Source organism: Argiope bruennichi, chromosome 10 (assembly GCF_947563725.1).
Source record: "Argiope bruennichi chromosome 10, qqArgBrue1.1, whole genome shotgun sequence".
Classification (NCBI taxonomy): Eukaryota; Metazoa; Arthropoda; class Arachnida; order Araneae; family Araneidae; genus Argiope; species Argiope bruennichi.
The window spans coordinates 98,576,584-98,586,500 of record NC_079160.1 but is presented as its reverse complement, the minus strand read 5'-3'; the positions used below and the strand labels follow the sequence as shown (position 1 = coordinate 98,586,500).

The following is a 9,917-nucleotide window of genomic DNA, read 5'->3' as shown; positions in this document are numbered from 1 at the left end:
TTTCTGCATCGCTTTACAACATTTTTAATGAAAAATTCCTAAGCCTTTCCCAGAGGGAGTACCGAGGCCCATTAGCTCAGTTGGTTAGAGCGTCGTGCTGATAACGCGAAGGTCGTGGGTTCGATCCCCCCATGTGCCAGGAGCGATTCACCTTTTATGCTATCTCACTAGTTGAAACATTTCCTAATGTAGTTTCGATCCGGGTTTATAGTATTTAGCAGAAAGACGTGCTAATTTGGCAAAGATCTTAAATTCGATTCTTCGGGATACAATGACGAAAGGAGTTTTTGCATCGCTTTACAACATTTGTAATGAAAAATTCCTAAGCCTTTTCCAGAGGGAGTACTGAGGCCCATTAGCTCAGTTGGTTAGTGCGTCGTGCTAATAACGCGAAGTGTCGTGGGTTCGGTCCCCAAATAGGCCAGGAGCGATTCACCTTTTATGCTATCTCACTAGTTGAAACATTTCCTAATGTAGTTTCACATTCGGGTTTATAGTATTTAGCAGAAAAACGTGCTAATTTGGCAAAGATCTTATATTCGATTCTTCGGGATACAATGACGAAAGGAGTTTTTGCATCGCTTTACAACATTTTTAATGAAAAATTCCTAAGCCTTTCCCAGAGGGAGTACCGATGCCCATTAGCTCAGTTGGTTAGAGCGTCGTGCTAATAACGCGAAGGTCGTGGGTTCGATCCGCCCATGGGCCAGGAGCGATTCACCTTTTATGCTATCTCACTAGTTGAAACATTTCCTAATGTAGTTTCACATTCGGGTTTATAGTATTTAGCAGAAAAACGTGCTAATTTGGCAAAGATCTTAAATTCGATTCTTCGGGATACAATGACGAAAGGAGTTTTTGCATCGCTTTACAACATTTTTAATGAAAAATTCCTAAGCCTTTCCCAGAGGGAGTACCGAGGCCCATTAGCTCAGTTGGTTAGAGCGTCGTGCTAATTACACGAAGGTCGTGGGTTCGATCCCCCCATGGGCCAGGAGCGATTCACTTTTTATGCTATCTCACTAGTTGAAACATTTCCTAATGTAGTTTCACATTCGGGTTTATAGTATTTAGCAGAAAAACGTGCTAATTTGGCAAAGATCTTAAATTCGATACTTCGGGATACAATGACGAAAAGAGTTTCTGCATCGCTTTACAACATTTTTAATGAAAAATTCCTAAGCCTTTCCCAGAGGGAGTACCGAGGCCCATTAGCTCAGTTGGTTAGAGCGTCGTGCTAATAACGCGAAGGTCGTGGGTTCGATCCCCCCATGGGCCAGGAGCGATTCACCTTTTATGCTATCTCACAAGTTGAAACATTTCCTAATGTAGTTTCACATTCGGGTTTATAGTATTTAGCAGAAAAACGTGCTAATTTGGCAAAAATCTTAAATTCGATTCTTCGGGATACAATGACGAAAAGAGTTTCTGCATCGCTTTACAACATTTTTAATGAAAAATTCCTACGCCTTTCCCAGAGGGAGTACCGAGGCCCATTATCTCAGTTGGTTAGAGCGTCGTGCTGATAACGCGAAGGTCGTGGGTTCGATCCCCCCATGTGCCAGGAGCGATTCACCTTTTATGCTATCTCACTAGTTGAAACATTTCCTAATGTAGTTTCACATCCGGGTTTATAGTATTTAGCAGATAGACGTGCTAATTTGGCAAAGATCTTAAATTCGATTCTTCGGGATACAATGACGAAAGGAGTTTTTGCTTCGCTTTACAACATTTTTAATGAAAAATTCCTAAGCCTTTCCCAGAGGGAGTACCGATGCCCATTAGCTCAGTTGGTTAGAACGTCCTGCTAATAACGCGAAGGTCGTGGGTTCGATCCCCCCATGGGCCAGGAGCGATTCACCTTTTATGCTATCTCACTAGTTGAAACATTTCCTAATGTAGTTTCACATTCGGGTTTATAGTATTTAGCAGAAAAACGTGCTAATTTGGCAAAGATCTTAAATTCGATTCTTCGGGATACAATGACGAAAAGAGTTTCTGCATCGCTTTACAACATTTTTAATGAAAAATTCCTAAGCCTTTCCCAGAGGGAGTGCCGAGGCCCATTAGCTCAGTTGGTTAGAGCGTCGTGCTAATAACGCGAACTTCGTGGGGTCGATCCCCCCATGGGCCAGGAGCGATTCACCTTTTATGCTATCACACTAGTTGAAACATTTCCTAATGTAGTTTCACATTCGGGTTTATAGTATTTAGCAGAAAAATGTGCTAATTTGGCAAAGATCTTAAATTCGATTCTTCGAGATACAATGACGAAAGGAGTTTTTGCATCGCTTTACAACATTTTTAATAAAAAATTCCTAAGCCTTTCCCAGAGGGAGTACCGCGACCCATTAGCTCAGTTGGTTAGAGCGTCGTGCTAATAACGCGAAGGTCGTGGGTTCGATCCCCCCATGGGCCAGGAGCGATTCACATTTTATGCTATCTCACTAGTTGAAACATTTCCTAATGTAGTTTCACATTCGGGTTTATAGTATTTAGCAGAAAAACGTGCTAATTTGGCAAAGATCTTAAATTCGATTCTTCGGGATACAATGACGAAAGGAGTTTTTGTATCGCTTTACAACATTTTAAATGAAAAATTCCTAAGCCTTTCCCAGAGGGAGTACCGAGGCCTATTAGCTCAGTTGGTTAGAGCGTCGTGCTAATAACGCGAAGGTCGTGGGTTCGATCCCCCCATGGGCCAGGAGCGATTCACCTTTTATGCTATCTCACTAGTTGAAACATTTCCTAATGTAGTTTCGCATTCGGGTTTATAGTATTTAGCAGAAAAACGTGTTAATTTGGCAAAGATCTTAAATTCGATTCTTCGGGATACAATGACGAAAGGAGTTTTCGCAGCGCTTTACAACATTGTTAATGAAAAATTTCTAAGCCTTTCCCAGAGGGAGTACCGAGGCCCATTAGCTCAGTTGGTTAGAGCGTCGTGCTAATAACGCGAAGGTCGTGGGTTCGATCTCCCCATGGGCCAGGAGCGATTGACCTTTTATGCTATCTCACTAGTTGAAACATTTCCTAATGTAGTTTCACATTCGGGTTTATAGTATTTAGCAGAAAAACGTGCTAATTTGGCAAAGATCTTAAATTCGATTCTTCGGGATACAATGACGAAAGGAGTTTTTGCATCGCTTTACAAAATTTTTAATGAAAAATTCCTAAGCCTTTCCCAGAGGGAGTACCGAGGCCCATTAGCTCAGTTGGTTAGAGCGTCGTGCTAATAACGCGAAGGTCGTGGGTTCGATCCCCCCATGGGCCAGGAGCGATTCACCTTTTATGCTATCTCACTAGTTGAAACATTTCCTAATGTAGTTTCACATTCGGGTTTATAGTATTTAGCAGAAAAACGTGCTAATTTGGCAAAGATCTTAAATTCGATTCTTCGGGATACAATGACGAAAGGAGTTTCTGCATCGCTTTACAACATTTTTAATGAAAAATTCCTAAGCCTTTCCCAGAGGGAGTACCGAGGCCCATTAGCTCAGTTGGTTAGAGCGTCGTGCTGATAACGCGAAGGTCGTGGGTTCGATCCCCCCATGTGCCAGGAGCGATTCACCTTTTATGCTATCTCACTAGTTGAAACATTTCCTAATGTAGTTTCGATCCGGGTTTATAGTATTTAGCAGAAAGACGTGCTAATTTGGCAAAGATCTTAAATTCGATTCTTCGGGATACAATGACGAAAGGAGTTTTTGCATCGCTTTACAACATTTGTAATGAAAAATTCCTAAGCCTTTTCCAGAGGGAGTACTGAGGCCCATTAGCTCAGTTGGTTAGTGCGTCGTGCTAATAACGCGAAGTGTCGTGGGTTCGGTCCCCAAATAGGCCAGGAGCGATTCACCTTTTATGCTATCTCACTAGTTGAAACATTTCCTAATGTAGTTTCACATTCGGGTTTATAGTATTTAGCAGAAAAACGTGCTAATTTGGCAAAGATCTTATATTCGATTCTTCGGGATACAATGACGAAAGGAGTTTTTGCATCGCTTTACAACATTTTTAATGAAAAATTCCTAAGCCTTTCCCAGAGGGAGTACCGATGCCCATTAGCTCAGTTGGTTAGAGCGTCGTGCTAATAACGCGAAGGTCGTGGGTTCGATCCGCCCATGGGCCAGGAGCGATTCACCTTTTATGCTATCTCACTAGTTGAAACATTTCCTAATGTAGTTTCACATTCGGGTTTATAGTATTTAGCAGAAAAACGTGCTAATTTGGCAAAGATCTTAAATTCGATTCTTCGGGATACAATGACGAAAGGAGTTTTTGCATCGCTTTACAACATTTTTAATGAAAAATTCCTAAGCCTTTCCCAGAGGGAGTACCGAGGCCCATTAGCTCAGTTGGTTAGAGCGTCGTGCTAATTACACGAAGGTCGTGGGTTCGATCCCCCCATGGGCCAGGAGCGATTCACTTTTTATGCTATCTCACTAGTTGAAACATTTCCTAATGTAGTTTCACATTCGGGTTTATAGTATTTAGCAGAAAAACGTGCTAATTTGGCAAAGATCTTAAATTCGATACTTCGGGATACAATGACGAAAAGAGTTTCTGCATCGCTTTACAACATTTTTAATGAAAAATTCCTAAGCCTTTCCCAGAGGGAGTACCGAGGCCCATTAGCTCAGTTGGTTAGAGCGTCGTGCTAATAACGCGAAGGTCGTGGGTTCGATCCCCCCATGGGCCAGGAGCGATTCACCTTTTATGCTATCTCACAAGTTGAAACATTTCCTAATGTAGTTTCACATTCGGGTTTATAGTATTTAGCAGAAAAACGTGCTAATTTGGCAAAAATCTTAAATTCGATTCTTCGGGATACAATGACGAAAAGAGTTTCTGCATCGCTTTACAACATTTTTAATGAAAAATTCCTACGCCTTTCCCAGAGGGAGTACCGAGGCCCATTATCTCAGTTGGTTAGAGCGTCGTGCTGATAACGCGAAGGTCGTGGGTTCGATCCCCCCATGTGCCAGGAGCGATTCACCTTTTATGCTATCTCACTAGTTGAAACATTTCCTAATGTAGTTTCACATCCGGGTTTATAGTATTTAGCAGATAGACGTGCTAATTTGGCAAAGATCTTAAATTCGATTCTTCGGGATACAATGACGAAAGGAGTTTTTGCTTCGCTTTACAACATTTTTAATGAAAAATTCCTAAGCCTTTCCCAGAGGGAGTACCGATGCCCATTAGCTCAGTTGGTTAGAACGTCCTGCTAATAACGCGAAGGTCGTGGGTTCGATCCCCCCATGGGCCAGGAGCGATTCACCTTTTATGCTATCTCACTAGTTGAAACATTTCCTAATGTAGTTTCACATTCGGGTTTATAGTATTTAGCAGAAAAACGTGCTAATTTGGCAAAGATCTTAAATTCGATTCTTCGGGATACAATGACGAAAAGAGTTTCTGCATCGCTTTACAACATTTTTAATGAAAAATTCCTAAGCCTTTCCCAGAGGGAGTGCCGAGGCCCATTAGCTCAGTTGGTTAGAGCGTCGTGCTAATAACGCGAACTTCGTGGGGTCGATCCCCCCATGGGCCAGGAGCGATTCACCTTTTATGCTATCACACTAGTTGAAACATTTCCTAATGTAGTTTCACATTCGGGTTTATAGTATTTAGCAGAAAAATGTGCTAATTTGGCAAAGATCTTAAATTCGATTCTTCGAGATACAATGACGAAAGGAGTTTTTGCATCGCTTTACAACATTTTTAATAAAAAATTCCTAAGCCTTTCCCAGAGGGAGTACCGCGACCCATTAGCTCAGTTGGTTAGAGCGTCGTGCTAATAACGCGAAGGTCGTGGGTTCGATCCCCCCATGGGCCAGGAGCGATTCACATTTTATGCTATCTCACTAGTTGAAACATTTCCTAATGTAGTTTCACATTCGGGTTTATAGTATTTAGCAGAAAAACGTGCTAATTTGGCAAAGATCTTAAATTCGATTCTTCGGGATACAATGACGAAAGGAGTTTTTGTATCGCTTTACAACATTTTAAATGAAAAATTCCTAAGCCTTTCCCAGAGGGAGTACCGAGGCCTATTAGCTCAGTTGGTTAGAGCGTCGTGCTAATAACGCGAAGGTCGTGGGTTCGATCCCCCCATGGGCCAGGAGCGATTCACCTTTTATGCTATCTCACTAGTTGAAACATTTCCTAATGTAGTTTCGCATTCGGGTTTATAGTATTTAGCAGAAAAACGTGTTAATTTGGCAAAGATCTTAAATTCGATTCTTCGGGATACAATGACGAAAGGAGTTTTCGCAGCGCTTTACAACATTGTTAATGAAAAATTTCTAAGCCTTTCCCAGAGGGAGTACCGAGGCCCATTAGCTCAGTTGGTTAGAGCGTCGTGCTAATAACGCGAAGGTCGTGGGTTCGATCTCCCCATGGGCCAGGAGCGATTGACCTTTTATGCTATCTCACTAGTTGAAACATTTCCTAATGTAGTTTCACATTCGGGTTTATAGTATTTAGCAGAAAAACGTGCTAATTTGGCAAAGATCTTAAATTCGATTCTTCGGGATACAATGACGAAAGGAGTTTTTGCATCGCTTTACAAAATTTTTAATGAAAAATTCCTAAGCCTTTCCCAGAGGGAGTACCGAGGCCCATTAGCTCAGTTGGTTAGAGCGTCGTGCTAATAACGCGAAGGTCGTGGGTTCGATCCCCCCATGGGCCAGGAGCGATTCACCTTTTATGCTATCTCACTAGTTGAAACATTTCCTAATGTAGTTTCACATTCGGGTTTATAGTATTTAGCAGAAAAACGTGCTAATTTGGCAAAGATCTTAAATTCGATTCTTCGGGATACAATGACGAAAGGAGTTTTTGCATCGCTTTACAACATTTTTAATGAAAAATTCCTTAGCCTTTCCCAGAGGGAGTACCGAGGCCCATTAGCTCAGTTGGTTAGAGCGTCGTGCTAATAACGCGAAGGTCGTGGGTTCGATCCCCCCATGGGCAAGGAGCAATTCACCTTTTATGCTATCTCACTAGTTGAAACATTTCCTAATGTAGTTTCACATTCGGGTTTATAGTATTTAGCAGAAAAACGTGCTAATTTGGCAAAGATCTTAAATTCGATTCTTCGGGATACAATGACGAAAGGAGTTTTTGCATCGCTTTACAACATTTTGAATGAAAAATTCCTAAGCCTTTCCCAGAGGGTGTACCGAGGCCCATTAGATCAGTTGGTTAGAGCGTCGTGCTAATAACGCGAAGGTCGTGGGTTCGATCCCCCCATGGGCCAGGAGCGATTCACCTTTTATGCTATCTCGCTAGTTGAAACATTTCCTAATGTAGTTTCACATTCGGGTTTATAGTATTTAGCAGAAAAACGTGCTAATTTGGCAAAGATCTTAAATTCGATTCTTCGGGATACAATGACGAAAGGAGTTTTTGCATCCCTTTACAACATTTTTAATGAAAAATTCCTAAGCCTTTCCCAGAGGGAGTACCGAGGCCCATTAGCTCAGTTGGTTAGAGCGTCGTGCTAATAACGCGAAGGTCGTGGGCTCGATCCCCCCATGTTCCAGGAGCGATTCACCTTTTATGCTATCTCACTAGTTGAAACATTTCCTAATGTAGTTTCACATTCGGGTTTATAGTATTTAGCAGTAAAACGTGCTAATTTGGCAAAGATCTTAAATTCGATTCTTCGGGATACAATGTCGAAAGGAGTTTTTGCATCGCTTTACAACATTTTTAATGTAAAATTCCTAAGCCTTTCCCAGAGGGAGTACCGAGGCCCATTAGCTCAGTTGGTTAGAGCGTCGTGCTAATAACGCGAAGGTCGTGGGTTCGATCCCCCCATGGGCAAGGAGCGATTCACCTTTTATGCTATCTCACTAGTTGAAACATTTCCTAATGTAGTTTCACATTCGGGTTTATAGTATTTAGCAGAAAAACTTGCTAATTTGGCAAAGATCTTAAATTCGATTCTTTGGGATACAATGACGAAAGGAGTTTTTGCATCGCTTTACAACATTTTGAATGAAAAATTCCTAAGCCTTTCCCAGAGGGTGTACCGAGGCCCATTAGATCAGTTGGTTAGAGCGTCGTGCTTATAACGCGAAGGTCGTGGGTTCGATCCCCCCATGGGCCAGGAGCGATTCACCTTTTATGCTATCTCGCTAGTTGAAACATTTCCTAATGTAGTTTCACATTCGGGTTTATAGTATTTAGCAGAAAAACGTGCTAATTTGGCAAAGATCTTAAATTCGATTCTTCGGGATACAATGACGAAAGGAGTTTTTGCATCCCTTTACAACATTTTTAATGAAAAATTCCTAAGCCTTTCCCAGAGGGAGTACCGAGGCCCATTAGCTCAGTTGGTTAGAGCGTCGTGCTAATAACGCGAAGGTCGTGGGCTCGATCCCCCCATGGGCCAGGAGCGATTCACCTTTTATGCTATCTCACTAGTTGAAACATTTCCTAATGTAGTTTCACATTCGGGTTTATAGTATTTAGCAGTAAAACGTGCTAATTTGGCAAAGATCTTAAATTCGATTCTTCGGGATACAATGTCGAAAGGAGTTTCTGCATCGCTTTACAACATTTTTAATGAAAAATTCCTAAGCCTTTCCCAGAGAGAGTACCGAGGCCCATTAGCTCAGTTGGTTAGAGCGTCGTGCTAATAACGCGAAGGTCGTGGGTTCGATCCCCCCATGGGCCAGGAGCGATTCACCTTTTATGCTATCTCACTAGTTGAAACATTTCCTAATGTAGTTTCACATTCGGGTTTATAGTATTTAGCAGAAAAACGTGCTAATTTGGCAAAGATCACAAATTCGATTCTTCGGGATACAATGACGAAAGGAGTTTTTGCATCGCTTTACAACTTTTTTAATGAAAAATTCCTAAGCCTTTCCCAGAGGGAGTACCGAGGCCCATTAGCTCAGTTGGTTAGAGCGTCGTGCTAATAACGCGAAGGTCGTGGTTTCAATCCCCCCATGGGCCAGGAGCGATTCACTTTTTATGCTATCTCACTAGTTGAAACATTTCCTAATGTAGTTTCACATTCGGGTTTATAGTATTTAGCAGAAAAACGTGCTAATTTGGCAAAGATCTTAAATTCGATTCTTCGGGATACAATGACGAAAGGAGTTTTTGCATCGCTTTACAACATTTTTAATGAAAAATTCCTAAGCCTTTCCCAGAGGGAGTACCGAGGCCTATTAGCTCAGTTGGTTAGAGCGTCGTGCTAATAACGCGAAGGTCGTGGGTTCGATCCCCCCATGGGCCAGGAGCGATTCATCTTTTATGCTATCTCACTAGTTGAAACATTTCCTAATGTAGTTTCACATTCGGGTTTATAGTATTTAGCAGAAAAACGTGCTAATTTGGCAAAGATCTTAAATTCGATTCTTCGGGATACAATGACGAAAGGAGTTTTTGCATCGCTTTACAACATTTTTAATGAAAAATTCCTAAGCCTTTCCCAGAGGGAGTACCGAGGCGCATTAGCTCAGTTGGTTAGAGCGTCGTGCTAATAACGCGAAGGTCGTGGGTTCGATCTCCCCATGGGCCAGGAGCGATTGACCTTTTATGCTATCTCACTAGTTGAAACATTTCCTAATGTAGTTTCACATTCGGGTTTATAGTATTTAGCAGAAAAACGTGCTAATTTGGCAAAGATCTTAAATTCGATTCTTCGGGATACAATGACGAAAGGAGTTTTTGCATCGCTTTACAAAATTTTTAATGAAAAATTCCTAAGCCTTTCCCAGAGGGAGTACCGAGGCCCATTAGCTCAGTTGGTTAGAGCGTCGTGCTAATAACGCGAAGGTCGTGGGTTCGATCCCCCCATGGGCCAGGAGCGATTCACCTTTTATGCTATCTCACTAGTTGAAACATTTCCTAATGTAGTTTCACATTCGGGTTTATAGTATTTAGCAGAAAAA

At 41.8% G+C, this 9,917-nt stretch overlaps 33 non-coding genes across 33 annotated transcripts; all 33 read left to right on the top strand.

Moving 5' to 3' along the window:
• The first annotated feature begins 65 nt into the window (after positions 1–65).
• Positions 66–139, top strand: Trnai-gau (transfer RNA isoleucine (anticodon GAU)). The gene has a single exon. It is a non-coding gene; the product is annotated as a tRNA-Ile (tRNA).
• A 496-nt stretch (positions 140–635) lies between these two features.
• On the top strand, positions 636–709 carry Trnai-aau (transfer RNA isoleucine (anticodon AAU)). Its single transcript has one exon. It is a non-coding gene; the product is annotated as a tRNA-Ile (tRNA).
• Positions 710–920: 211 nt separating this feature from the next.
• Trnai-aau (transfer RNA isoleucine (anticodon AAU)) lies at positions 921–994 on the top strand. The gene has a single exon. It is a non-coding gene; the product is annotated as a tRNA-Ile (tRNA).
• Positions 995–1,205: 211 nt separating this feature from the next.
• On the top strand, positions 1,206–1,279 carry Trnai-aau (transfer RNA isoleucine (anticodon AAU)). Its single transcript has one exon. It is a non-coding gene; the product is annotated as a tRNA-Ile (tRNA).
• A 211-nt stretch (positions 1,280–1,490) lies between these two features.
• Trnai-gau (transfer RNA isoleucine (anticodon GAU)) lies at positions 1,491–1,564 on the top strand. Its single transcript has one exon. It is a non-coding gene; the product is annotated as a tRNA-Ile (tRNA).
• Positions 1,565–1,775: 211 nt separating this feature from the next.
• Positions 1,776–1,849, top strand: Trnai-aau (transfer RNA isoleucine (anticodon AAU)). Its single transcript has one exon. It is a non-coding gene; the product is annotated as a tRNA-Ile (tRNA).
• Positions 1,850–2,060: 211 nt separating this feature from the next.
• Positions 2,061–2,134, top strand: Trnai-aau (transfer RNA isoleucine (anticodon AAU)). Its single transcript has one exon. It is a non-coding gene; the product is annotated as a tRNA-Ile (tRNA).
• Positions 2,135–2,345: 211 nt separating this feature from the next.
• Positions 2,346–2,419, top strand: Trnai-aau (transfer RNA isoleucine (anticodon AAU)). Its single transcript has one exon. It is a non-coding gene; the product is annotated as a tRNA-Ile (tRNA).
• Positions 2,420–2,630: 211 nt separating this feature from the next.
• On the top strand, positions 2,631–2,704 carry Trnai-aau (transfer RNA isoleucine (anticodon AAU)). The gene has a single exon. It is a non-coding gene; the product is annotated as a tRNA-Ile (tRNA).
• A 211-nt stretch (positions 2,705–2,915) lies between these two features.
• On the top strand, positions 2,916–2,989 carry Trnai-aau (transfer RNA isoleucine (anticodon AAU)). The gene has a single exon. It is a non-coding gene; the product is annotated as a tRNA-Ile (tRNA).
• Positions 2,990–3,200: 211 nt separating this feature from the next.
• Trnai-aau (transfer RNA isoleucine (anticodon AAU)) lies at positions 3,201–3,274 on the top strand. Its single transcript has one exon. It is a non-coding gene; the product is annotated as a tRNA-Ile (tRNA).
• A 211-nt stretch (positions 3,275–3,485) lies between these two features.
• On the top strand, positions 3,486–3,559 carry Trnai-gau (transfer RNA isoleucine (anticodon GAU)). The gene has a single exon. It is a non-coding gene; the product is annotated as a tRNA-Ile (tRNA).
• A 496-nt stretch (positions 3,560–4,055) lies between these two features.
• Trnai-aau (transfer RNA isoleucine (anticodon AAU)) lies at positions 4,056–4,129 on the top strand. Its single transcript has one exon. It is a non-coding gene; the product is annotated as a tRNA-Ile (tRNA).
• A 211-nt stretch (positions 4,130–4,340) lies between these two features.
• Trnai-aau (transfer RNA isoleucine (anticodon AAU)) lies at positions 4,341–4,414 on the top strand. The gene has a single exon. It is a non-coding gene; the product is annotated as a tRNA-Ile (tRNA).
• A 211-nt stretch (positions 4,415–4,625) lies between these two features.
• Trnai-aau (transfer RNA isoleucine (anticodon AAU)) lies at positions 4,626–4,699 on the top strand. The gene has a single exon. It is a non-coding gene; the product is annotated as a tRNA-Ile (tRNA).
• Positions 4,700–4,910: 211 nt separating this feature from the next.
• Positions 4,911–4,984, top strand: Trnai-gau (transfer RNA isoleucine (anticodon GAU)). The gene has a single exon. It is a non-coding gene; the product is annotated as a tRNA-Ile (tRNA).
• Positions 4,985–5,195: 211 nt separating this feature from the next.
• Positions 5,196–5,269, top strand: Trnai-aau (transfer RNA isoleucine (anticodon AAU)). The gene has a single exon. It is a non-coding gene; the product is annotated as a tRNA-Ile (tRNA).
• Positions 5,270–5,480: 211 nt separating this feature from the next.
• Positions 5,481–5,554, top strand: Trnai-aau (transfer RNA isoleucine (anticodon AAU)). Its single transcript has one exon. It is a non-coding gene; the product is annotated as a tRNA-Ile (tRNA).
• A 211-nt stretch (positions 5,555–5,765) lies between these two features.
• On the top strand, positions 5,766–5,839 carry Trnai-aau (transfer RNA isoleucine (anticodon AAU)). Its single transcript has one exon. It is a non-coding gene; the product is annotated as a tRNA-Ile (tRNA).
• Positions 5,840–6,050: 211 nt separating this feature from the next.
• Trnai-aau (transfer RNA isoleucine (anticodon AAU)) lies at positions 6,051–6,124 on the top strand. Its single transcript has one exon. It is a non-coding gene; the product is annotated as a tRNA-Ile (tRNA).
• A 211-nt stretch (positions 6,125–6,335) lies between these two features.
• On the top strand, positions 6,336–6,409 carry Trnai-aau (transfer RNA isoleucine (anticodon AAU)). The gene has a single exon. It is a non-coding gene; the product is annotated as a tRNA-Ile (tRNA).
• A 211-nt stretch (positions 6,410–6,620) lies between these two features.
• Positions 6,621–6,694, top strand: Trnai-aau (transfer RNA isoleucine (anticodon AAU)). Its single transcript has one exon. It is a non-coding gene; the product is annotated as a tRNA-Ile (tRNA).
• Positions 6,695–6,905: 211 nt separating this feature from the next.
• Trnai-aau (transfer RNA isoleucine (anticodon AAU)) lies at positions 6,906–6,979 on the top strand. Its single transcript has one exon. It is a non-coding gene; the product is annotated as a tRNA-Ile (tRNA).
• Positions 6,980–7,190: 211 nt separating this feature from the next.
• Positions 7,191–7,264, top strand: Trnai-aau (transfer RNA isoleucine (anticodon AAU)). The gene has a single exon. It is a non-coding gene; the product is annotated as a tRNA-Ile (tRNA).
• Positions 7,265–7,475: 211 nt separating this feature from the next.
• Positions 7,476–7,549, top strand: Trnai-aau (transfer RNA isoleucine (anticodon AAU)). Its single transcript has one exon. It is a non-coding gene; the product is annotated as a tRNA-Ile (tRNA).
• Positions 7,550–7,760: 211 nt separating this feature from the next.
• Positions 7,761–7,834, top strand: Trnai-aau (transfer RNA isoleucine (anticodon AAU)). The gene has a single exon. It is a non-coding gene; the product is annotated as a tRNA-Ile (tRNA).
• Positions 7,835–8,045: 211 nt separating this feature from the next.
• Trnai-uau (transfer RNA isoleucine (anticodon UAU)) lies at positions 8,046–8,119 on the top strand. Its single transcript has one exon. It is a non-coding gene; the product is annotated as a tRNA-Ile (tRNA).
• A 211-nt stretch (positions 8,120–8,330) lies between these two features.
• Positions 8,331–8,404, top strand: Trnai-aau (transfer RNA isoleucine (anticodon AAU)). The gene has a single exon. It is a non-coding gene; the product is annotated as a tRNA-Ile (tRNA).
• A 211-nt stretch (positions 8,405–8,615) lies between these two features.
• Trnai-aau (transfer RNA isoleucine (anticodon AAU)) lies at positions 8,616–8,689 on the top strand. Its single transcript has one exon. It is a non-coding gene; the product is annotated as a tRNA-Ile (tRNA).
• A 211-nt stretch (positions 8,690–8,900) lies between these two features.
• Positions 8,901–8,974, top strand: Trnai-aau (transfer RNA isoleucine (anticodon AAU)). Its single transcript has one exon. It is a non-coding gene; the product is annotated as a tRNA-Ile (tRNA).
• Positions 8,975–9,185: 211 nt separating this feature from the next.
• On the top strand, positions 9,186–9,259 carry Trnai-aau (transfer RNA isoleucine (anticodon AAU)). The gene has a single exon. It is a non-coding gene; the product is annotated as a tRNA-Ile (tRNA).
• Positions 9,260–9,470: 211 nt separating this feature from the next.
• Positions 9,471–9,544, top strand: Trnai-aau (transfer RNA isoleucine (anticodon AAU)). The gene has a single exon. It is a non-coding gene; the product is annotated as a tRNA-Ile (tRNA).
• A 211-nt stretch (positions 9,545–9,755) lies between these two features.
• Positions 9,756–9,829, top strand: Trnai-aau (transfer RNA isoleucine (anticodon AAU)). Its single transcript has one exon. It is a non-coding gene; the product is annotated as a tRNA-Ile (tRNA).
• The last annotated feature ends 88 nt before the right edge of the window (positions 9,830–9,917 follow it).